Source organism: Taudactylus pleione, unplaced genomic scaffold (genome assembly GCF_031769625.1).
Source record: "Taudactylus pleione unplaced genomic scaffold, aTauple2 ptg000001l, whole genome shotgun sequence".
Classification (NCBI taxonomy): domain Eukaryota; kingdom Metazoa; phylum Chordata; class Amphibia; order Anura; family Myobatrachidae; genus Taudactylus; species Taudactylus pleione.
Window position 1 is genome coordinate 1,788,684 of NW_028284404.1, and position 27,087 is coordinate 1,815,770.

Consider the following 27,087-nt stretch of genomic DNA (forward strand, 5'->3'; position numbering starts at 1 on the left):
TGCTGTAACCCCCGAAAGTACACTCCAGTCCAAACCCAAAAAAAAATTATTTTCTGTGTTTGTGAATTGTGTGCGCAGTAGCCGCACGTGCATCAACAAAGTAGTGCCAAGCGTGCGCCTGTGTCATAAGTAAAGGGCCGGCTGGCTTGACCGTTAAGGGTGCTGTAACCCCCGAAAGTACACTCCAGTCCAAACCAAAAAAAAAATTATTTTCTGTGTTTGTGAATTGTGTGCGCAGTAGCCGCACGTGCATCAACAAAGTAGTGCCAAGCGTGCGCCTGTGTCATAAGTAAAGGGCCGGCTGGCTTGACCGTTAAGGGTGCTGTAACCCCCGAAAGTACACTCCAGTCCAAACCTAAAAAAAAATTATTTTCTGTGTTTGTGAATTGTGTGCGCAGTAGCCGCACGTGCATCAACAAAGTAGTGCCAAGCGTGCGCCTGTGTCATAAGTAAAGGGCCAGCTGGCTTGACCGTTAAAGGGTGCTGTAACCCCCGAAAGTACACTCCAGTCCAAACCAAAAAAAAATTATTTTCTGTGTTTGTGAATTGTGTGCGCAGTAGCCGCACGTGCATCAACAAAGTAGTGCCAAGCGTGCGCCTGTGTCATAAGTAAAGGGCCGGCTGGCTTGACCGTTAAGGGTGCTGTAACCCCTGAAAGTACACTCCAGTCCAAACCTAAAAAAAAATGATTTTCTGTGTTTGTGAATTGTGTGCGCAGTAGCCGCACGTGCATCAACAAAGTAGTGCCAAGCGTGCGCCTGTGTCATAAGTAAAGGGCCGGCTGGCTTGACCGTTAAGGGTGCTGTAACCCCCGAAAGTACACTCCAGTCCAAACCAAAAAAAAAATTATTTTCTGTGTTTGTGAATTGTGTGCGCAGTAGCCGCACGTGCATCAACAAAGTAGTGCCAAGCGTGCGCCTGTGTCATAAGTAAAGGGCCGGCTGGCTTGACCGTTAAAGGGTGCTGTAACCCCCGAAAGTACACTCCAGTCCAAACCAAAAAAAAAATTATTTTCTGTGTTTGTGAATTGTGTGCGCAGTAGCCGCACGTGCTTCAACAAAGTAGTGCCAAATGTGCGCCTGTGTCATAAGTAAAGGGCCGGCTGGCTTTACCGTTAAGGGTGCTGTAACCCCCGAAAGTACACTCCAGTCCAAACCAAAAAAAAAATTATTTTCTGTGTTTGTGAATTGTGTGCGCAGTAGCCGCACGTGCATCAACAAAGTAGTGCCAAACGTGCGCCTGTGTCATAAGTAAAGGGCCGGCTGGCTTGACCGTTAAGGGTGCTGTAACCCCCGAAAGTACACTCCAGTCCAAACCAAAAAAAAAATTATTTTCTGTGTTTGTGAATTGTGTGCGCAGTAGCCGCACGTGCATCAACAAAGTAGTGCCAAGCGTGCGCCTGTGTCATAAGTAAAGGGCCGGCTGGCTTGACCGTTAAAGGGTGCTGTAACCCCCGAAAGTACACTCCAGTCCAAACCAAAAAAAAATTATTTTCTGTGTTTGTGAATTGTGTGCGCAGTAGCCGCACGTGCATCAACAAAGTAGTGCCAAGCGTGCGCCTGTGTCATAAGTAAAGGGCCGGCTGGCTTGACCGTTAAAGGGTGCTGTAACCCCCAAAGTACACTCCAGTCCAAACCAAAAAAAAATTATTTTCTGTGTTTGTGAATTGTGTGCGCAGTAGCCGCACGTGCATCAACAAAGTAGTGCCAAGAGTGCGCCTGTGTCATAAGTAAAGGGCCGGCTGGCTTGACCGTTAAAGGGTGCTGTAACCCACAAAGTACACTCCAGTCCAAACCAAAAAAAAAATTATTTTCTGTGTTTAGCCGCACGTATATATCAAATCGATATAACATAAATGGAGGACCAAACTTTCTCCGATAAAAATAAAATAGAGAAAGATCAAGAACCACTTCCTCCTAGTGCTGAAGCTGCTGCCACTAGTCATGACATAGACGATAACATGCCATCAACGTCGTCTGCCAAGGCCGATGCCCAATGTCATAGTAGAGGGCACATACAATCCCAAATGGCAAAGTTCAGGAAAATGACCTTGAAAAAGACATTTAAATCAGCTGAAGAGAAACGTAAACTTGCCAATATGCCATTTACGACACGGAGTGGCAAGGAACGGCTAAGGTCGATCCCTAGTATGTTCATGACTAGTGGTTCAGCTTCACATGACGATGGAAGCACTCCTCCCACTAAAAAAATCAAAAGAGTTAAGCTGGCAAAAGCACAGCGAAGAACTGTGCTTTCTAAGAAGATATCACAAATCCCCAAGGAGAGTCCAAGTGTGGTGGTGGTTGCGATGCCTGACCTTCCCAGCACTGGACGGGAAGAGGTGGCTCTTTCCACCATTTGCACGCCCCCTGCAAGTGCTGAAAGGAGCACCCACAGTCCACTTGCTGATATGCAAATTGAAGATGTCACTGTTGAAGTACAACAGGATGAGGATACTGGTGTAGCTGGCGCTGAGGAGGAAGTTGGCGAGGAGGATTCTGATGGTGATGTGGTTTGTTTAAATCAGGCTCCGGGGGAGACAGTTGTTGTCCGTGGGATGAAAAAGCCCATCACGGTCATGCCTGGGCAGAAGACCAAACATTCCACCTCTTTGGTCTGGCAATATTTCTATCCAAATCCGGACAACAACTGTCTTGCCATATGTACCATATGTAAAGGTGAAATAAGTAGGGGTAGGGACGTCAACCACCTAGGAACATCCTCCCTTATACGGCACCTGCAGCGCGTTCATAAAAAGTTACTGTCAAGTTCAGAAACTTTGGCTCAGACCGTAAGCAGTCCAGGGACACCTAAATCCCGTTGTCCTGTTGTATCCAAGCGCCTGCAAACCACACCGTCAACTCCCTCCTCGTCAATTTCCTCCTTAGTCAGGATCGGAAGTAGTCCTGCAGGCCATATCACTGGCATGACTGACTCTCCTATCCGGGATTCCTCCGGAGGATCCTGCATTGCTACGCCTACTGCTGCCGCTGCTGCTGTTGCTGCTGCTGCTGGAAGTCGTTCATCATCCCAGAGAGGAAGTAGGAACACCACTACTTTTACTAAACAATTGACCCTCCAACAGTCCTTAGCAAGGAGGATGAAGTACGACAGCAGTCATCCTGAAGCAAAACGTATAACTGAGGCCTTGACTGCTATGTTGGTGTTAGACGTGCGTCCGGTATCCGCCATTAGTGCAGTGGGATTTAGACAATTGATGGAGGTAGTGTGTCCCCGGTTCCAAATCCCGTCTAGATTCCACTTCACTAGGCAGGCGATACCGAGACTGTACAGAAACGTCAGAAAAAGTGTCCTCAGTGTCCTGAAAAATGCCGTTGTACACAATGTCCACTTAACCACGGACATGTGGACAAGTGGAACAGGGCAGACTAAGGACTATATGACTGTGACAGCCCACTGGGTAGATGTATCACCTTACGCAGCAACAGCAGCAGCGTCACCAGTAGCAGCATCTCAGAAACGCCAGCTCGTTACAAGGCAGGCTACGCTGTGTATCACCGGTTTCAGTAAGAGGCACACCGCCGACAACCTCTTAGAGAAACTGAGGGAAATCATCGCCCAGTGGCTTACCCCACTTAGACTCTCCTGGGGACTTGTGATATCTGACAACGCCACCAATATTGTGCGGGCATTACATCTGGGCAAATTCCAGCATGTCCCATGTTTTGCTCACACAATAAACTTGGTGGTGCAGAATTTTCTGAAAAGCGACAGGGGCGTGCAGGAGACGCTTTGGGTGGCCCGAAAAATTTCTGGCCACTTTCGCCATTCAGCGACTGCGTGCCGAAGACTGGAGCGCCAGCAAACACTCTTGAACCTGCCCCGCCATCACCTGAAGCAAGAGGTTGTGACGCGGTGGAACTCAACCCTCTATATGCTTCAGAGGATGGAGGAGCAGCAAAAGGCCATACAAGCCTATACATCCACCTATGACATAGGCAAAGGAGGGGGTATGCACCTGACTCAAGCGCAGTGGAGAATGATTTCCGTGTTGTGCAAGGTTCTTCAGCCCTTCGAACTTGCCACACGTGAAGTCAGTTCAGACACTGCCAGCTTGAGTCAGGTCATTCCCCTCATCAGGCTTTTGCAGAAGCAGCTGGAGAAAGTGAAGGAGGAGCTAAGACGGAGCGATTTCGCTCGGCATGTGGGACTTGTGGATGAAGCCCTTCATTCGCTTTGCCAGGATTCCAGGGTGGTCAATCTGTTGAAATCAGACCACTACATTTTGGCCACCGTGCTCGATCCTAGGTTTAAAGCCTATGTGGTGTCTCTCTTTCCGGCCGACACAAGCCTGCAGAGGTGCAAAGACCTGCTGGTGAACACACTGTCAGCTGAAGCGGAACGTGACACGTCAACGGCTCCTTCTTCATTTTCTCCCGCAACTGGGGCTGCCAGGAAAAAACTTAGGTATCCTAAGCAACCCGCTGGCGGTGATGCAGGGCAGGCAGGACCAAGTTTGGACATCTGGTCCGGACTGAAGGACCTGGCAACAATTTCTGACATGTCTACTGTCACTGCATATGATACTGTCACCATTGACAGAATGGTGGAGGATTACATCGGTGACAGCATCCAAGTAGGCATGTCAGACAGTCCATACCTGTACTGGCAGGAAAAAGAGGCAATTTGGAGGCCCCTGTACAAACTGGCTCTATTTTACCTGAGTTGCCCCCCCTCCAGTGTGTACTCCGAAAGAGTGTTTAGTGCAGCCGGGAACCTTGTCAGCGAAAGGCGTAGGAGGTTGCTTCCACAGAATGTGGAGAAGATGATGTTCATCAAAATGAATTATCAGCTCTTCCAGGGAGACCAGCCTCCAGAACGTACAGAGGGACCTGTGGTGGTGGATTCAAGTGGGGACGAGTTAATACTTTGTGAGGATGAGGATGTACACACTGAAGAGGGTGAGGAATCGGTGGATGAGGAGGATGAGGATGACATCTTGCCTCCGTAGAGCCAGTTTGTGCAGGGACACATTAATTGCCAGCTTGTTTTGTGGGGGCCCAAACGAACCAATCATTTCAGCCACAGTTGTGTGGCAGACCCTGGCGCTGAAATGATTGATTTGTTAAAGTGTGCATGTCCTGTTTATACAACATAAGGGTGGGTGGGAGGGCCCAAGGACAATTCCATCTTGCACCTCTTTTTTTCTTTGCATTATGTACAGTTTGGGGCCTAGTTTTTCTAACTGCCATCCTGTCTGCCACTGCAGTGTCACTCCTAGATGGGTCACGTGTTTGTGCCGCCCACTCGTGTCGCTTAGCATAGTCATCCAGCTACCTCGGTGCAACCTTTTGGACATAAAAACACTATTGTGAGGTGTGAGGTGTTCAGAATAGACTGGAAATGAGTGGAAATTAAGGTTATTGAGGTTAATAATAGCATAGGAGCAGAAAAACCTACAAATTCTGTGATTTTAGCTGTTTTTATGCTTTTTTTCAAAAAAATACAGATCCAAAACACAAAACCCAGAACCCAAAACACGGAAGGGTGGTTTTGGCAAAACCAATCCAGATCCAAAACACGAAGAAAGATCCAGATCCAAAACCAAAACACAAAACACGAAAAGTGGCCGGTGCACACCCCTAATACGCATGCGCAGAATGCAACAATCGGACGACAGCATGCATATCAGCAACTGCGTTCATTGCTGAATTGGTCCTTAAGTACGGCCTCCAGTGTGCGCGATTTCAGCGTCTGTGTACACAAACACATCAGCGACGCACCCATAACACGCCCATCCATGTGTCTGCTTATCCACCTCCCAGTGGACGCCCAGGTACACCCAGTACTTTTCCGAGACATCTTTGATACTTTGCATCTCAGTGTCAGAAGCGCCAATATGCAAGCACAGTGTAACGTGTGCGCCATGGAGGTACTTAGGGATTTTCGCACACACGCCATAGCAAAAAGTCACTTAACTCTGCGAACATCGGCCTAGTCTGTGGCTCTACGAGCTGCAGTAAACCAAAAAAAAAACCCATACATTTTAAACTCCTTTTCTTGTTCCTGTAACAGGTTCACATGGATCTGATTTTTTATATATTATTTATAATTCATGGTATTTACTTATTTAATTGTTGATTTTTTAGATTGTGCTAATTTTTACATTTATCTATAAATGTAAATAAACCTATGAATGTTGGTATTCTCACAGCCAGGGCACTCTGGGCCTGATTCTGACCTGCTCGCGAGCGCTATAGAGCCAAAATCACTCCAGGGCTTGCGGCAGCGAGACCCTACCGCAGGGTCTCATCGCAAGCCCGATGGTTGCGATGGTCTTGACCATCGAGACCATCATCATGGACGCTTGCTATAGCTGTGGGTGGTAACCCACAGCTATGCGAGCGCCCAAGAGGCCGCTCCAAGTTGAGGTAGGAGGGCCCTGATTCAGAGTGAGCGCTCTGGACAGAGCATCTGGCTCTGAATCAGGCCCTCTTTCTACTTGTTCTCTCCTTGGCTTACCCATATCACCTGTGCACCTTTTGTCTGCAAGTCCTGTCAGTGACTCTGATACTGTATGCTCGCCCTTAGGTTGGGAAAAGCATCATCAAGTACCAAACTGCCTTCCTGTTCCCACAACATACCACCGGGCAGTGGGTTGACCATTCCTTGCACCGTGTCTGGGGCCAGTTTAAAAGGGGGCCCGTGTGCAGTTTCTCCTCTCTCGCAGTAGACTCTGGCTCTACGGAATCTATTGCACATGTGCAGGTCTCCAGAAACATGCCGCCCACGCCATGTTCTCGATGACTTCTATACTACACAGGAGCAAATCACCAGGAAAATGGCCTTTGCACCATCTTCAAAATGAATTATGAAGCACTAACATGGGACACCGGGGAGGGTAAGCATAATATTTGGGCAGAGGGTGTGCGGGCATTGGCCACCCTGCACCTATTATAGATACACCATTGCCCGTGTCCTGCCTAGTCTGTTTTATTGTTATGGCATGTGTTGTTCCAAGATATGTCAATTTACATTGTATCGTACTTAGGATATGTTAAATACCAATCTTACTATGTATGTTCCCTATAAGGTCCCACGGACACTTTAGGCCTTATTAGAGTTGCACACAATTCCGTCTGCAGGTGGATCTTGAGATTTTTAGCCAGCTGTACAGGCCTCGGAGCCTGCATACGCAATTTACAGAAATCACAGGCCACTTAGTTGTACGGGATGCAGTCAGGAAGCCGACGGTCGAAATGCTGACCGCCGGCTTCCTGACTGTCAAATCGCTGCAGGGTACAAATGACAGGCGTCCAGATCCCGACGCCTGTTATTAGACCTACGCCGGGAGCCAGACGCCTGACACACCGAACAAGGGTAAGCCGGGCGCGGACAACTGTGCGGGGGGGTTAAGTTTCAGGGCTACTGGGGGGACTTAGGGTTAGGCACCCCTAAGGGAGGGTTAGGGGGGGAGTAGGGTTAGGGTTACTTACCGAAATCCGCGGTCGGGATCTTCACCCATGCCGGGCTTCTAGCGTCGGGATTTGAACCAGCGCGGTAATACATACTGATTCCGGTTGTACGGATTTCATTTGTATCTCTCTCCCCCCCCTCCCCTCCTGCTTACCTACGTGGCGGCCGCGGACTGTCAGGGGCTGTGCAGCTTTATAGTACCAGGTAGCGCGGTCCCTGCACCGCACCAAGGAGGAAGTGTAATGTGCTGTGATTTAACTTAAACACCGTACATTACACCTCCTCCTCCATACCGTGCAGTGGCCGCGCAGCCTATTACTATGAAGCTGCACAGCCCCTGACAGTCTGTGGCCGCCACTCCTTTTAAATGTTTGGGGGGGGGCGAGCTGCCCGCCCCGTTCTGGCGCCCATGGAAAGCCAGAGACCTGTCTGACTTCAGATGGATGACTAGCACCAATTATGGGGCTGGTGCAAATGCGCACTGATAGTGATGACAGCTACTTTCACCACTGGGAGTGATTAACGTCATGTGCACTGTACTACTCCTGTACTCCATATGGTTAGTATGGCAAATTCTATTACTTATCAGCTGCATTGAGGAAGGATTTGGCTCTCTCCCCTCAATGACAAGTCAGGTGGCAGCAGAGAGTAAGGGGGAGATTTGCTAATGGGTGATTGGTCAAAGTCGCCGAAGTTTTTATAATGATGATAGATAGTAATTAATGCCAAGCAAGCCTGATTTAGCATTAACTACTGCCGTTTGAAAAACTTCAGTCAAAACCATCGATCATCGGCGGCTTTGAAAATCCGACATTAAAGAAATATCTGCCCCCAAGTGTTTTATCGTTTTTTTTTTTTCCGTGATGGGAAGCTGATGGCAAGAGAAAATATTTTAGAATCACGGGAATATTGACATGGAGAATTGCTAGCATTACATGTGTAACAATAAGCCAGAAACCAGAGAGCTTTTGGCAAACATGGAGGAACGATCCTGGCAGCAATGATGGGAGGCATCTCGATGTATCTGCTAGTCTCGTTGGCACGTAATATCATCTGTATATAATTGCTACCTAATAATCATTCTTTATCCTGTAATCCAAATCAAATTCCCTCTCTAGCTCATGTGGATCATTGTCATGCGGATTAGGAGATGTCCCTTAGCGGAAGCTTGTCTCAGAGCGGTACATCTATAAAGGGTGCAGGGTGTACCCATTGCATTTACTTATTTTACAGCCGCTGGCGCCATTTTCCCAGTGATTTTATACCAAAATATGACACACACACCATATTTCTGAGGTAATAACTGTAATAATGCTGCTATGCCATCTTACCATAGACACTGTGCTTGCGCAAAATACACTCGTACAGTTTCAGAGTCTTATGCACATGGGCCGGAGGTGTGTGTGCTCCCTCTTTTATGTAAGTGCCCGTGCTCAGATTCCATGGCAGGAAGGGATCTCTGGAATAGGCTATTCTTAATGTGGTCACAAAATTGTCTAAGTTGTAGATAATAAAATAAATTTTTATTCTTTATTACTCTGGTGTTCTGTGGAAGCCATAACATAAAGGTAAAAAGCATAGTATATGATACATGCGCATTGAGTACTAAATATTTTATTTACTGAACAAAAAGACATAAAAAAACCCAGTCAAATGTGCTTGTTGAGCCGTCCTGACAGATGCGTCGATGACTTTGTTCTCATGGTTTCTATCCACTGGGACTTGAGACCAATTTGTCTTACAGCGTTCAAAGAAGGAAGATCCTGGCTGTTTCTGATTATCCTGCAACGTCAGAGAGTCACCATACAGAACGTGTTGTGTAATGAATATAATGGCAGGTTGCATACATGGAAAACACATAATATGTACTAAGCTCTGGAAAGTGATAAAGTGGAGAGTGATAAACTACCAGCCAATCAGCTCCTAACTGTCATGTCACAGACTGTGTTTGAAAAATTACAGATAGGATCTGATTGGTTGGTAGTTTATCACTCTCCCAATGTATCACTTTCCAGAGCTTAGTAGATCACCCCCATAGTATTATAACTAGAAATATACAGTAGCTGCCCTTTCGTGCAATCCTGTTCAGGGGTTCCAATTAGGTGCCTAACGCGTTTCCCTGTATCAAACAGCTTCGTCAGAGCCTTTGACGAAGGTGTTTGATACAGGGAAATGCATTAGGCACCTCCTTCTCTGCACATAGAACCCGGAGGACTGACCACAGCACACTTTGGAGCTTTATCTCTAACATCAAGCCATCCACTTGTCCTAAATCACTGAGCTGTAAGATCACAGGACTAATTGGAACCCCTGAACAGGATTGCACGAAGTTGCTTATATTTTCCAAGACACCAAGGGATACCACCTGTGCTAAGGAATACAGCCATCAATTGGACATTTCTACGGCTTCCGCCTACCTGCAGGTTAAGTTAAGACTATTCCAAGCTTTCCAGCGTGATATTTATCAGCCTTCCGAGGCATGTGCATACCATATATATGGTTTCTCTTGAACCTTTATTATTGAACCTTCATCATTTGGGTTTTTTATAACCAATCTATTGCCAATAATTTCCATGAAAGTCACATGTGTATGTGTTTTTTATGTATTCGTTTAGATATTAAAATATTTTTTATATTTAATTTATCTGCCACTGCACTTATTTATTACCTTTTTTATATATTATTTATAATTCATGGTATTTACTTATTCAATTGTTGATTTTTTAGATTGCGCTAATTTTTACATTTATCTATTTGTTATATCCAATCAGATGACCTCTGATTTCTGTTAGCAGCATCTTCATATTTACATTTCTGTGACATTTCTTCACGGGACTAATAGCGTAGTCCTTGCTTTTTCTTTTTATACTTTTTATTATTTACATTTATATCTTCTGGCCGCACACCTAAAGGTATTATTATTAATGGGTGGGGACAGACATAGCAGCTCCCCCTGCTGCATGCAGAAGGAATTGACTTGAAAGCTCCACAGTTCTGTTGCAATGATAAATTCCACCTTTATGCCTATACTGGTCCATGTGAAGTTAGTCCTTAGTTCTTTAGATGAATTTGACCCTGAAGTTCAATTTACCTCACACTTATAATAGTATAATAGTATGCCCTATATAATTCAGAAGTTCATAAAATTTAGTCATTCAATTTCTATCTTATGCTCGCTGTCACTCCTCAGACACAACTACGTGTGCTGGCATGCAAGAAAATTCATGGTCTGTCAGTGCATGCTGGCTTTATGCCTATACTGGTCCATGTGAAGTTAGGGCCTGATTCAGACCCAGTCGCAAGTGCTGAGCGCTCGCAACCGGGTCGATGGTTGCCCAGAGTGCATGCGCACGACGGAGCCGGCTCCATCGTGCGCATGTGCGAGACCCGTATAGCGATGGGCAAATCGTCGCTCCGGGTCTTGTACCAAAGGGGGCATGCTGTCGATGTTGAGTGACAGCACGCCCCCTTTGCTGGGCGGGATGGGGGGAGGCTGCCCAAACGGAGGCGTTCCCATGTGAACGCCTACCATTTGGGGCCAGCCCCACTGACATCACAAGTGATGTCAGTGGAGAGATTCCAGCTCTGTTAGAGCCAAAATCTCTCTGGGGCTTGCGGCAAGGAGACCCTACCACAAGGGTCTCATCGCAAGCCCGATGGTCACGATGGTCTTGACCATCTCGTCCATCTTCCAGGCCGCTCGCTATAGCTGTGGGTGGTCACCCACAGCTATGCGAGCGGCCAGGAGGCCATTCTAAAAAAAAAAAATAGACCGGCCCTGATTCAGAGCGAGCGCTCTGTCAGAGGGTCCGGCTCTGAATCAGGGCCTCAGTCCTTAGTTCTTTTGGATGAATTTGACCCTGAAGTTCAATTTACCTCACACTTATAATAGTATAATAGTATGCCCTATATAATTCAGAAGTTCATAAAATATAGTCATTCAATTTCTATCTCATGCTCGCTGTCCCACCTCAGACACAACTACGTGTGCTGGCATGCAAGAAAATTTATGGTCTGTCAGTGCATGCTGGCATTTGTAGTGCCACAAAATCTTACACCATGTTTATAATGACAGTATTGTCTTGTTACCCAATATTTTGGGATACCAAGCTACTCAGCATTGGGGCTTAACTATCTAGATGCAGGGACATTTTTTTTTGCCACCCTCCTCCTCCTGGAAAATGGGACCCAATGCAGAGTACCACGGGCTGTTATTTCACACAGTAGCCGGCGGTTTTGGGGTTTGCAAATTGCTACACATCGGATGCGGTTTGAGGGCCTGATTCAGCAAGGATCGCAAGAGATTACACATACCTGGCCGCTGCGAGAATATGCTAATGAATGCATACGCACAGCAATCACAACACAAGATGCAGATGCCCAGCACTACATAAAGCCAGCCCACCTCCCTTTACTCTATGCTTGATCAGTACGCAGGCTAGCGAAAACACCGGTAACATCGAGAACCGTTGAACCCATATGCACAACTGTGGTAGCCCTGACCTGCCGCAACTTCCTATGTACATTGAGACGTACGGCGGTACGGTTTACAAACTTCATATTGAGACTGTGGTTCATACTTGCCTACATTCAGCTGAATGTCTGAGCACAGCGGGGGGGGGTGTCCGGGTTATGATGCGGCAGTGGGGGCGGGGCCATGCATTCGCTTCATTATGGCTCCGCCCCCTCTTCACAATGCTGAAAATATTGGCATTTGGAAGCAGGGGGCGGGGCCACGATGACGCGATTCAGCGTGAATCGCGTCACTGGCCCCCTCCACTGTGGGGGTTTCTGTAAGTAACGTGGGGGTCGGGCGGCAGCTGGGAGGCTTGCCTGGCTTTCCAGGGGGTCGGGAGCAGCACCCGATATTCGGGAAGCTCCCGACCAAATCGGGAGGGTAGGCAAGCCTCCTGTGGTTTAGTAAGATTCCCGCAAAATCTCTTGTTGGGAGATACCAGACATCCTTCTCCCAAACTGCACATGGCTTGTTTGTATGTTTCCTAATATTCTTCTATTTCAATATTTTGCAGGCTTGCCCACCCTCCCGATTTGGCCGGGAGCCTCCCGATTTTCGGATGCCGCTCCCGGCCTCCCGGTAGCCAGCAACCCTCCCGGCCTTCCCCCAGAATAAACTAAAAAACCCAGCAGCGAGGGTGCCGGTGACGTGATTCTCGCTGAATCGCGTCATCATGGCCACGCCCCCTGCTTCACAATGCCGAAAATAACTGCATTGTGAAGCGGGGGTGGGGTCACGATGACAGGATCATGTGCATCCTGAGGCACATATGGTAAATACGTTGCTGGGTTTAATGTACTGCACCGTTTAATGGTGATGTTTGCAGGTGTTATTAGAGCTAGTTCCCATTTTGTGAACCTAGCTGAGGAAACATGTCTGGTTTGGGCAGAATTCAGCAAAGCAGATACAGCATGGGGAGTATAAACAATCATTTCATGGCCTAATACTACATCATCACTCTTACTGACCAATAGAGCAGTTGCTGCTACACTTCTTAAACACGTTGGGAGTGATCTTACCACAGTGTCCAATTGTGCACTGTAGTATGCTACGGGCCTACTGGCATCACCATGTTTTTGTGTGAGGACACCTGCTGTGCAACCGTCAGCTTCCGTACAATATAAATCAAAAGGTTTTTCATAATCAGGTATTCCCAATGCAGGTGCTCTTGTCAGACTATTCTTAAGATTAAGGAAAGCTTGCTATGTTTCCTCTGTGTGTATGACACGATCGGGCTTTGAGGAAGAGACTAAGGCCATTATTCAGAGGCGGTCGCAAGAAGCGATCGCTCTCTCTGAATGAGGGCGGCCGCTTCATTTTTGAAGTGCTGCCTCCTGGTCGTTAGTTAAGCTGTGGGTTACTGCCCACAGCTTAATGACCGACCAGGTCAATGGTCGCAATTGTGATCACCATCGCGACCATCGGGGCTTGCGACAAGACCCTAAGGTTGGGTCTCGGCAACCGCAAGCCCCAGGGAGCTTTCTGCTCTGATGGAGTAGGAAGCTCCCCACTGACATCACTGATGATATCAGTGTGGCCGCCCACAAAACGGTAGGCATTCCTTTATTAATGCCTCCATTTTGGAAACCACCCCCCCGGCCCACCAACAAAACAGGGCGAGCTGTCGATCAAAATTGGCAGCCGCCCCTTTTGTAGCAAGCTCCGGAGTGAGAGAGTTTCTCTCTCACTCCGGGAGCTTGCGCACGCGCAGTGCGGCCGCTGCGCGTGCTCAGGGCTACCCATCGACCCGGTTGTGAGCACATAGGTGCTTGTGACCGGGTCCGAATGAGACCCTAAGTCCCGTAATGGTAAAGCCAAAATAGAAAAACCTGGGATCCACATTCTGCAGTATCCACACATTCCCAAGAAGGTATGGATTTGCTGTTGGTTCGGAGGCAGTGTCATGGTCTGTATGGCCTGGATTCTGTCAGTAGTCAGATGTCGTAATCCCTGTGTTAGACAGTGTCCTAAGTATTTAACACAGGACTGGCATGGCTGTAGTTTGTCCTTAGCAACTTTGTGTCCTGTTTGCGAGAGATGAAGCAATAAAAGTTTAGCATCATTTAAACGACATAAACGAACCAGAACACAACAACAAATCATCCACATACTGTATTAGAACAGATCCATTGGCAGGTTGAAAAGGTTGTAAACAGTTGTGTAAGGCCTGGGAGAAGATACTGGGGCTGTCTATGAAGCCCTGGGGCAATCGTGTCCATGTGTATTGTACCCCCCTGTATGTAAATGCAAATAGGTACTGACAGTGAGGATGAAGAGGGACAGAGAAGAAGGCAGAGCGGAGGTCAATGACAGTAAAATGGGTTGCATTTGGTGGGATCTGCATAAGAATGACAGCTGGATTCGGCACTACAGGGAATTGGCTCTCTGCTACCTTATTAACCCCTCTAAGGTCCTGTACCAGCCTATAACCCCTCCCACCACTCTTTTTCACAGGAAATACTGTTGGCTACACTCGCTGTATGGACTAAAATTCCCTGTTGTAATAACTGCTCAATTAAGGGATAATCTCTACCTCCTGTTTTAGTGGGTACTGGGGAATTTTTGGAGCTTGCCTACCACTTTTTAGATTTACCATTATGGGAGCTACATTTGCCATCAACCCAGTGTCCTGTCCATCTTTGGTCCAAAGTGAACCTGGTATTTGAGATAACATCTGCTCTACCTGAGATGGATTCTTATCTGGAACAGTAGAGTGAAACATTAACCTTTGGGGAGTGTCTAATATATCCCTCACCTCGTGCACAACTCTCTCTGGGATATCTAGAAATATACCATCAGTGGTACAATAAATGACACATCCCATTTTACATAACAAATCCCTTCCCAGTAGGTTAGTAGGGGCCGCTGCTGCCAGGAGAAAGGAATGCCTGGTATGCAATGGACCGATAGTAGCCTCTGCAGATTTGGTTAAAAGATAATGTTGCACTTTACCCATTACACCCATTGCTGGTACTGTTTTACTGGTCACCTGTAAATTAGATGGAGATTTTATCACTGATCTGGTCGCCCCTGTGTCTACAAGAAAAGAATGTGTAGTACCAGCTACATCAACTATCATTACAGGTTCTTCTCTAGTACCCCCAGTTAACCTGACTGGCTGTAGACTACAGGTGTGACCTGACCCCTAGAGCTGACTATCTTCTTCCAGCATAGCATTCACTGCTGCGATGTGAGCAGGTGATGGCTGGAATTGTCCTGACTGCTGTGGGTACCCCTTCTGTGGGTATCTCATGTGTTTCCTGGTTTGGTATTTCCCACTTTCTGGCCTTACAGAACTTACTTATGTGGTCCTCCTTGTTACATCTATAACACCTTCGTGGTTGACGTGTTGTGAAAGGTTGTTGTTGTGTGGGTTGGGGAATGAGGAAAGTTGTGTTTGTGTATAGGGATAAGGGTTTGTAGGTTGTGTGGGATGAGTGTATTGTGGCTGAGTGTGGTAAGAGTGCTGCAGTGTTATTTGCATTCCTTCCAGAGCTTGAATACTAACAGCCATTAGTTTCTCTGCATTTCTCTCTTCCTAAAGATGTTTTTGTCATGTTCAATTGCAGATTCCCTGAGTGTGTCTACCGTAACTCCCCTCCAACCAGGAAGTGAGGTCTGAACCCTGGCCTTTAGAGTGTCTTTAAGACCATCCATAAGCACTGTGATTGTCATTTCCCTGTGATGGGTGTTGTCTTTTATGTCCTCTATACCTGTGTATTGAGTAATAGTCTGCAGCACTCTGATAAAATAATCTGCTTGCAGACTCACTCTCTTTCTGTTTAATCGTGAAGATTTTACTCCAGTTAACAATTAATGGGAAAAATACAGCCAATTGGGTAACAATATGGGTTATATCGTCTTGATTACCATCATCAGTTATGGGACTATCTCCATCCAATACACAGGCCGTGATAAACTTTTTCACGTTGGTATTGTGTGGAAGACAAGCCCGTAATACCACTCGCCAATCTTTATTGGTTTGCTCATGAGCATTACCCAAATCCTTTACAAATCTCTGGCACTTTGCTAGTTCTTTCCTAGGGTCAGGGAAATCTGTCATTATGGAACGTAGTTCTGCTCTTGTCCATGGACAATGCGTCGCTACATCCCTTGTGGCCACTACACCATGTGCATCCGGATTCCCATTGGGAACGGTTATTGTCTGGATGGGATGGATGCCTGCCACACTGCTGCCTTTGACCTTACTACCTGTTTGAGGGTTCAGCCTACTGCTACTATGTATGGTATTAGTAATCTCCGCTACTGTTACAGCGGGTGTTAATACTTCCTGCACTGGTTGGGCTACCTCCATTTCTGGTACTAGTGGGGCAGCTACCTGTGCTTGCTGTGGTAGTCCATTTAACATTTGTGCAACATGTGAAAGAGCGGACATCCCAACAGGTTCATCATCTGCATCATAAACATGTTCCTTATAGTTACTTAGAAGAGGGTACAAGTTACTTGTTACATTTTTATGATTTTTGAGATCGACTGTACCTTCACCCCCATCTGCATAGGGCGGTGGTGGTGCTCGTGCGCTACTAACATTACCTTCTGCAATGCTACCTCGCTGTGCGTGCACACTACTTTGCAGTGTGCACGTAATGCTATTTGCGTGCACGCTCCCTTGCGTCATGCGTGCAACGCTAGTTTGCATCGCGTGCACACCACTAAGCCACATGTCCCCCTCGTGCTGCCACAACTTCAAGCAATCATTAAACTTTACCCTTTTCTTCAGAGACTTCACTAAACATATACTGTCTCTGAGATTGTTCAGAACCTCTGAATCAAAGCTACCAATCTTAGGAAAAGGTGTTCTACATTTCTTGGTCATTTTGACCCACATGTCGCAGTAGAGAATTTCAATTGGTGAACGTTTTTCAGTGAGCTACGTTCACGCACTCCCTCCCATTATTCACAGCAGACCTGGCGTTAGTCGGCTTGTATAATGAGGAGCAGAATAACCACCTATTGAAAATTATTCTACCTGCGATGATATTAACTCAAGCTTCCGTCGCTCGCTTCCTTTGAGTTTACTCCCACTGGTAGCATCTAGAAGTTCCAATAACTCCTAACCTTGCCAGCAGTTTCACTCCCACGACAACCCACTTCACAATCACGGTTTATATAACCATGTGGTTTGATTGCTTTGCCCAAAGAACCTAACTGGTCAATGGACTTTGTGATTAATGGGTGACGGACCAAGAAACCCCTTAGTTTCTCGATAACCACAATGTACCTGCTTTGTACACTGGCCCAGTAGTTTGTACCTACCGAGTTTATACTGAGGTTTAACAGACAGTAACCTCCACTATTTAGGCTTAACAGACAGTAGCCTTTACAATCACAACGTTTCAATTTATATACACCTTTTCTGCGCAGAAAATAGAACCTTTTCTCTTAATATGGCAGTACAATACAGAGGTTTAACAAGCAATCATGCTATGCATATAATGACTGTTTCAACACGTGGCAGCAATACAGGAAATATGTGTACGCTATTGTGCGACTTCCCCTTTTAACACAAAACTTTATCAACGAAGGAAAACAAACTTTTTCCTTCCTTGTCTCTGGATTCTAATCAGCGCTCCTTGAACTCACACAATAACGGATAGTGGTCTCTCAGCATAAAGTGGTAGCAGGTTTTCGAAGGCAATGCGTTCTTTCCTGCGTATGGCGCCTCCACCCTTTGCTGAGGGATCGATAACTGTGTATTATCATGTAAATTGGCAGCGTGATCACACTCTATGAGCCCCCAACTATGAATTCCTATTTAGCCTCTATACCCTAAAGTCGCTGTTTAGCGTTGTGTACACATATGAAATAATTGCTTTCCAGACTTTGAGTGTGGTTCTAAAGCACAAAAGTTATTATTCACATAAAAGCATATAGTTACACACCTTGATCTATAATACAATTAGCGCAAAGGTTATACAAAATACAAGCTACAGTCGAAACATACGCATGTGCTCTGGATCCAGATTTCCCGGCATCAACTATGCAACCTACATCAACAGAAAAAGAAAGATGACTAACTACCAGTTCTAGAGTGCTTGCATATAAACCCTTGCAGAGATAGGCAATAGAATAGAACAAGTTGGCATAATCCCATTGGTTCTTCTTCCTGGTTCTTCTGTTACGATACAGTTCATAGGTCAGTTCGTATTGTAATAGTTCAGCCCTCCAACAGCTCTTTGTGTGTGTTTTCCCGCTGAAGAACAAGTCTAAACTGGCTAATAAACATTACATTACAGAGTACATTTCAATGCCTATCTCTCCATGATCTATAATCCGCAGACGCATGTTGCGATCTCCTTGCCGATGGAACCGGAATTCTGCAAATAAACAGTGGTTTAGAATGGCACCAAATGTCGTCTGCTTATCATATACTAAACCTTAGATACCAAATATATGTATTTCACAATAGACTTGATAACGTATAAAACCTCTAATATTAATGTTAGGGAACCTTTCTTCTTCCTGGTTCTGACTGTAAATGAGGCAAAGAATAATTAAGCAGCTGTGTGACTGTCCTGTCTAATATAGTTTACAAACGAAATTCAACTGTTTACTTCACTACATCTAACTGCACATGGAGACCTCTGAGGCAGTATAATGGGTACAGATAGTGAGGGATACCAGACCCTCCAACATGACCCCTTCCACAAGGTACAAAACGCTCTGCACCTGGACTTCCCACTTCATTTATGATTGCAGTCACCTGTGATGAACTAATTAAGTAATGATAAGGATATTTCTAACACAGATGACTGCAATCATAAACCAAGTGTGTGAGTCTCTCCTCTATCTATCTGCCCCTATGTTGTCCCCACATTCCCCAAAGTGTTCACCAGCCCAGACTGTCACCCTTCCCCTAGTGTCACACAGCCCTCTCCTACAGAACACTCTATAGTAAGGGTGTGCACCGGCCACTTTTCGTGTTTTGTGTTTTGGTTTTGGATCTGGATCTTCCTTTGTGTTTTGGATCTGGATTGGTTTTGCCTAAACCACCCTTCCGTGTTTTGGGTTCTGGGTTTTGTGTTTTGGATCTGTATTTTTTTTTAAAAAAAAGCATAAAAACAGCTAAAATAACAGAATTTGTGTGTTTTTCTGCTCCTATGCTATTATTAACCTCAATAACCTTAATTTCCACTCATTTCCAGTCTATTCTGAACACCTCACAATAGTGTTTTTATATCCAAAAGGTTGCACCGAGGTAGCTGGATGACTATGCTAAGAGATACGAGTGGGCGGCACAAACACGTGGTCCATCTAGGAGTGACACTGCAGTGGCAGACAGGATGGCAGTTTGAAAAACTAGGCCCCAAACAGTACATAATTCAAAGAAAAAAAAGAGGTGCAAAATGGAATTGTCCTTGGGCCTTCCCACCCACCCTTATGTGGTATAAACAGGACATGCACACTTTAACAAACCAAACATTTCTGCGCCAGGGTCTGCCACACAACTGTGGCTGAAATGATTGGTTCGTTTGGGCCTCCACAAAACAAGCTGGCAATTAATCTGTCCCTGCACAAACTGGCTCTTCAGTGCGGTTGAATCAGGTGCATTCCCCCTCCTTTGCCTATGTCATAGGTGGATGTATAGGCTTGTATGGCCTTTTGCTGCTCCTCCATCCTCTGAAGCATATAGAGGGTTGAGTTCCACCGCGTCACAACCTCTTGCTTCAGGTGATGGCGGGGCAGGTTCAAGAGTGTTTGCTGGCGCTACAGTCTTTGGCACGCAGTCGCTGAATGGCAAAAGTGGCCAGAAATTTTTCGGGCCACCCAAAGCGTCTCCTGCACGCCCCTGTCGCTTTTCAGAAAATTCTGCACCACCAACTTTATTGTGTGAGCAAAACATGGGACGTGATGGAATTTGCCCAGATGTAATGCCCGCACAATATTGGTGGCGTTGTCAGATATCACAAATCCCCAGGAGAGTCTAAGTGGGGTAAGCCACTGGGCGATGATTTCCCTCAGTTTCTCTAAGAGGTTGTCGGCGGTGTGCCTCTTACTGAAACCGGTGATACACAGCATAGCCTACCTTTGAACGAGCTGGCGTTTCTGAGATGCTGCTACTGGTGACGCTGCTGCTGTTGCTGCGTAAGGTGATACATCTACCCAGTGGGCTGTCACAGTCATATAGTCCTTAGTCTGCCCTGTTCCACTTGTCCACATGTCCGTGGTTAAGTGGACATTGGGTACAACGGCATTTTTCAGGACACTGAGGACACTTTTTCTGATGTTTCTGTACAGTCTCGGTATCGCCTGCCTAGTGAAGTGGAATCTAGACGGGATTTGGAACCGGGGACACAATACCTCCATCAATTGTCTAAATCCCACTGCACTAATGGCGGATACCGGACGCACGTCTAACACCAACATAGCAGTCAAGGCCTCAGTTATACATTTTGCTTCAGGATGACTGCTGTCGTACTTCATCCTCCTTGCTAAGGACTGTTGGAGGGTCAATTGTTTAGTAAAAGTAGTGGTGTTCCTACTTCCTCTCTGGGATGATGAACGACTCCCAGCAGCAGCAACAGCAGCAGCGGCAGCAGGAGGCGTAGCAATGCAGGATCCTCCGGAGGAATCTCGGATAGGAGAGTCAGTCATGCCAGTGACATGACCTGCAGGACTACTTCCGATCCTGACTAAGGAGGAAATTGACGAGGAGGGAGTTGACGGTGTGGTTTGCAGGCGCTTGGATACAACAGGACAACGGGATTTAGGTGTCCCTGGACTGCTTACGGTCTTAGCCAAAGTTTCGGAACTGGACAGTAACTTTTTATGAACGCGCTGCAGGTGCCGTATAAGGGAGGATGTTCCTAGGTGGTTAACGTCCCTACACCTACTTATTTCACCTTTACATATGGTACATATGGCAAGACAGTTGTTGTCCGGATTTGGATAGAAATATTGCCAGACCAAAGAGGTGGAATGTTTGGTCTTCTGCCCAGGCATGCCCGTGATGAGCTTTTTCATCCCACGGACAACAACTGTCTCCCCCGGAGCCTGATTTAAACAAACCACATCACCATTAGAATCCTCCTCGCCAACTTCCTCCTCAGCCCCAGCTACACCAGTATCCTCATTCTGTTGTACTTCAACAGTGACATCTTCAATTTGCATATCAGCAAGTGGACTGTGGGTGCTCCTTTCAGCACTTGCAGGGGGCATGCAAATGGTGGGAAGAGCCACCTCTTCCCGTCCAGTGCTGGGAAGGTCAGGCATCGCAACCACCACCACACTTGGACTCTCCTTGGGGATTTGTGATATCTTCTTAGAACGCACAGTTCTTCACTGTGCTTTTGCCAGCTTAACTCTTTTGATTTTTTTAGTGGGAGGAGGGTTTCCATCGTCATGTGAAGCTGAACCACTAGTCATGTACATAGGGAAAGACCTTAGCCATTCCTTGCCACCCTGTGTCGTAAATGGCATATTGGCAAGTTTACGTTTCTCTTCAGATGATTTAAATGTTTTTTTCAAGGTCATTTTCCTGAACTTCTTTGCCATTTGGGATTGTATGTGCCCTCTACTATGACATTGGGCATCGGCCTTGGCAGACAATGTTGATGGCATGTTATCGTCTATGTCATGACTAGTGGCAGCAGCTTCAGCACTAGGAGGAAGTGGTTCTTGATCTTTCTCTATTTTATTTTTATCGGAGAAAGTTTGGTTATCCATTTATGTTATATCGATTTGATATATACGGGCGGCTAAGGCGCACACAAACACAGAAATATTTTTTATTTTTGCTGGAGAGTAGTGCACTTTGTGGGTTACACCACCCTTTAAGAAATAAGCCAGCCAGCTCTTTACTTATGGGACACAGGCACACGCTTGGCGCTGCTCCTTTGTTGATGCACGTGTGGCTACTGCGCACACAATTCACAAACACAGAAAAAAAATTTTTATGTGGTTTGTTTGTAGTGTACTTTGGGGGTTACAGCACCCTTTAACGGTCAAGCCAGCCGGCCCTTTACTTATGACACAGGCGCACGCTTGGCACTAATTTGTTGATGCACGTGCGGCTACTGCGCACACAATTCACAAACACAGAAAATATTTTTTTATTTGGTTTGGAGTGTACTTTGGGGGTTACAGCACCCTTTAACGGTCAAGCCAGCCGGCCCTTTACTTATGACACAGGCGCACACTTGGCACTACTTTGTTGATGCACGTGCGGCTACTGCGCCACAATTCACAAACACAGAAAATATTTTTTTATTTGGTTTGGAGTGTACTTTGGGGGTTACAGCACCCTTTAATGGTCAAGCCAGCCGGCCCTTTACTTATGACACAGGCGCACGCTTGGCACTACTTTGTTGATGCACGTGCGGCTACTGCGCACACAATTCACAAACACAGAAAACATTTTTTTATTTAGTTTGGAGTGTACTTTGGGGGTTACAGCACCCTTTAACGGTCAAGCCAGCTGGCCCTTTACTTATGACACAGGCGCACGCTTGGCACTACTTTGTTGATGCACGTGCAGCTACTGCGCACACAATTCACAAACACAGAAAATATTTTTTTATTTGGTTTGGAGTGTACTTTGGGGGTTACAGCACCCTTTAACGGTCAAGCCAGCCGGCCCTTTACTTATGACACAGGCGCACGCTTGGCACTACTTTGTTGATGCACGTGCGGCTACTGCGCACACAATTCACAAACACAGAAAATATTTTGTTATTTGGTTTGGAGTGTACTTTGGGGGTTACAGCACCCTTTAACGGTCAAGCCAGCTGTCCCTTTACTTATGACACAGGCGCACGCTTGGCACTACTTTGTTGATGCACGTGCGGCAGCTGCGCACACAATTCAAACACAGAAAATATTTTTTTATTTGGTTTGGACTGGAGTGTACTTTGGGGGTTACAGCACCCTTTAACAGTCAAGCCAGCCGGCCCTTTACTTATGACGCAGGCGCACGCTTGGCACTACTTTTTTGATGCACGTGCGGCTACTGCGCACACAATTCACAAACACAGAAAATATTTTGTTATTTGGTTTGGAGTGTACTTTGGGGGTTACAGCACCCTTTAACGTTCAAGCCAGCCGTCCCTTTACTTATGACACAGGCGCACGCTTGGCACTACTTTGTTGATGCACGTGCGGCTGCTGCGCACACAATTCAAACACAGAAAATATTTTTTTATTTGGTTTGGACTGGAGTGTACTTTGGGGGTTACAGCACCCTTTAACAGTCAAGCCAGCCGGCCCTTTACTTATGACACAGGCGCACGCTTGGCACTACTTTGTTGATGCACGTGCGGCTACTGCGCACACAATTCACAAACACAGAAAAAATATTTTTTTTTTAGCACTTGGGGGGAGCACCCCTGACAGACAGAGCACCCCGTGGACAACACTACAGCACCCCTTTAGGACTGGGACACTGCACAGGACTTTGGAGTGGACACAGCCCCTATGGACAATTGACTGCACAACACAGTCCAGCCAGCCCCTATGGACTTTGAAGTAGTGGACACAGCCACTATTGACAACAGCAGCACAGCACAACACAGCCAGCCCCTGTGGACTTTGAAGTAGTGGACACAGCCCCTATGGACAACAGCAGCACAGCGCAGCACAGCACAGCACAACACTTCTCTGCACTACACTACACTACACTACACAGCCCAGCCAGTCCTAACTCCCACCCTCCCTCTTCACTGTACACAGCCGAGTGAGAAAATGGCGCCGACGCGGCTACCTTATATAGGATCCAAAACCCGCGAGACCAGGAAAGCGGGATGATGATGTTTTGCCTCGATTTCAGATCCGAGTCTGGCGGGAAAAGTCGAGCTTGACTTGTCCCCCAACATCCCCCCATTGTGTCAATGTGGCCAATGTGAAATTATTAGAAGGTGTAAAATGGTTGATTTGGGGGCATTGTAGGTGTAATTTGAATTTTGGCACTACTATGGGGCCTATATTGAACTAGCGGATACTATGGGGCTTACATTGTACTCGAGGCCTGATTCAGAGCCGCTCATAAGCGGCCGCTCGTTCGCTCAAGGCGATGTTCGCACAACTGTGTATGGGTCATAATACGCATGCGTCAACCAGTCATTGCGGTCGGAATTCGTGTGCTCGTAAAGCAGCGAGGGGCTGTTAATTTGAGTGACAGAATGTACCGTTTGTGGGTGGTAACAGGGGAAGGTGCTTGAAAACGGGGGAGTGGAGAATCGAACGCAGGCGTGCCAAACGGTCAAAATGGTGTTTAATGGGTGTGCATAATTAACAAAGCAGCGTCATCGACCACGTCACTTGGTTGTCTTTTAGCCTGAACTGCTTGCAGTGATTGCGGGAAGTAAATCCTACCACAAGCACTGTGAGCAGTTCAGACGCCTTTCGATGTTCCCGATTAATCAAATAAATAGCGGAGATGACGTATGATGCAAACTGCAAAGGGGCGTCTTTACAAAATAGCGAGCACATTTTTTGGACGCTCGCTCTGACATAGAGGCGTCCACAGACCGCAAAGTGCGAGCGCTCAATTTAAATATCCGGCCCCTTTTTCAGAACGACCGTCAGCAAATAGCATCTTACTCTGAATTAGGCCCTCGGTCATTGCTAGGGGGCATAAAATTAACAACCAGTGTGGGGAGAGGTCTCTCTCTTGAAGCATTGGGATGGGGGCCCCTTCAAAATGTTGCTATGGGACCCTTGAAGTTTTGGCTACACCCCTGTCCAGACCTAATGGAAGTATACAATGCATATAAGTATGATTACAGTTATACATTACATTCGGTGTATAAGCACAGTATGCTGTGAATGCGCATTTATAGTATACGTGGGCTATACTAAGTGGTAATAACGTTAAATTCATGAACTTGATGTTGCTTATTTTTACAAGAAGCTCCCAGTTGCCTTACAGTGATTCTCTTTGGTTTGCGAGAACTAGTGATCCAGGCAGCAGGTACTGTACATGTGCGCAGCGCTGCCACCGGGAAATATGGGGCCTAGTAAAACAGCGCTCCCCGTCCGGTCCCCTTACTGCTGTACCCCCCATTCCCCCCAATAGAGGCCCTGTGTGCATGATGGAGACCATGAGTCAGAAGCCTGGCCTGCCATGGTTATGCAAATCAGTGATGTCACAGAGGCCAGTGACATCATAGCACAGGACAGCAGGTCAGGCTCACACAGAGCAGCAGACACATTATAGTTACAGATTCTTAGCGAGGTGCATCGTTTTTATTATAAGACGAATTTTCTCTAATTGTACAACTAGAGAAGCTTCTAAGAGGCTGTACGACTTAATGTGAGGCGTCATGGCCTCCCCTAGGTAAGTGAGAAGAAGCCGGGACACTTTAGCATTGGTTTTACAATTGTTGTTATTTGTTTTTGGGAGAGGGGATTGTATTATTTTCCTTATTTAAAACAGCTTGAATTATTTTTAAATGCAATAGTACTAAGTAATGTGTACATACCTGTAATATAGTTGCCTAGTTATTACAGTTAGCCGTCCAATCAACATATAACGCTAAATTCAAAATGATCAGGGGAAACAACAATTTCATAATACTCAGACATGACTCTGTAGGCAGAGCTAGTCCTGCACGGGGACTACTGGTCTCCCAATATATACTTACATATGAGAATGTTCAATGAGGTACAACCTATATGGTTACATCTCAGAGAGAAATCCTAAAAAGAAATATATTAATAACACTCAAGGGCACTTATCTGCTTATATAATCTATATACATTCTGCAGAGTTTGGTAATAATCACTTAGTCACATATAAATCTCTGCCATCATAATCGTGTTGGATGCACAGACTGTAGAATGTCATTAGCAGCTGCAGCATCATACAAATACAATACTGGGAATCTCCCAAACAGGTCTTTGCAGTGTGATTGAATTTACATACATAGAAATATGATTTGTACTGGCAGAACCTGGCTTAGGATAGTAATTAGGCACAGCATCCAGGTATTTACACACAGGATTAAGACTAATCCATATAAACTAAATTTGCCACAATGTTTGAGTCACAGGTTGGGTATATGTGTTTGTTATAAGATAGGTTAACAAGTCCCCATTATGACTGGGCTATTACCAAATGTAAGAAGACTTATCTGTAGAGAGTACCTCCAGGTAATATGTAGGAGAGGGTATGTACATGAAAGACCCCAGACCATGAGTGACAACCTGCTTCTGCTGTTACTCTGTTATACAGACCCCATCCTTTTCAAGGTTCTCATAATGTGTTACTACTGACTACTGTACGTTTCTCATGCCACACCAGTCTCCCTGCTCTCTCATCCACCGTCCTCTGTATAATGGTGTGACAGCAGAAGAAGGTTAGCACTCATGGTCTGGGATCTTTCATCTACAATTTGCCTCCTATATACTACCTAACATTGGTGTAATTACCATAGGTGCAAGGGCTGCAGCTGCTATACAGCCCAGAGCTGAGGGGGAACCCTTCCTTGTCAAAGTTACATGTATTATATATATATTTCACCATTGGGTGATACATATGAGCTGTCATATTGCATTAGTTTTGTAACAAGTACTCAGTGAAGATTACGGATTTGCATGCAAAGCAAAAATATACAAATACAATTCCGACTAACTAACACTTTGGTTTGATGCACCTGGTGCAGATGGACAGGCTCATGTATGAAAGTAAAGTCCCACATCACACACCTGGAAATACACAGGGTGTTATAAGGCAGTGCATGCATTTGCAGGCCCAGATAGCCTCAGATAGTACACTTCTACCAATGTACCATTTACATACACAAATGTGACACCTGTAATAGGCACAGTCCTGATGTCCCCTCACTCTCATGATATTATGTAAGACATACTGTAAGTGAGATGGAGCCGAGCAGTATTCTAGGAGAAAAAACAGGTAAATGCAGTGGTTCTAGTGTCGGTTGGGTGTGGAAGTGATGCAATCTTTCATCATGCACAATTATATTTTCTAGTGTATCTGCTGCTGCTGTATACCCACAGAGGTGCAGAGTCATTGTCTGAGGGCAGTCCCAGGGACTGTGGCCTGTTGAATCACGTTTGCACATAGAAAAGTGTCCAAATTCTTGCAGTTTGTAAATGACCCTTAATGAAAGCAATCTGATTGGATTATTGCACAGTTACACGTAACCCCTATAAAG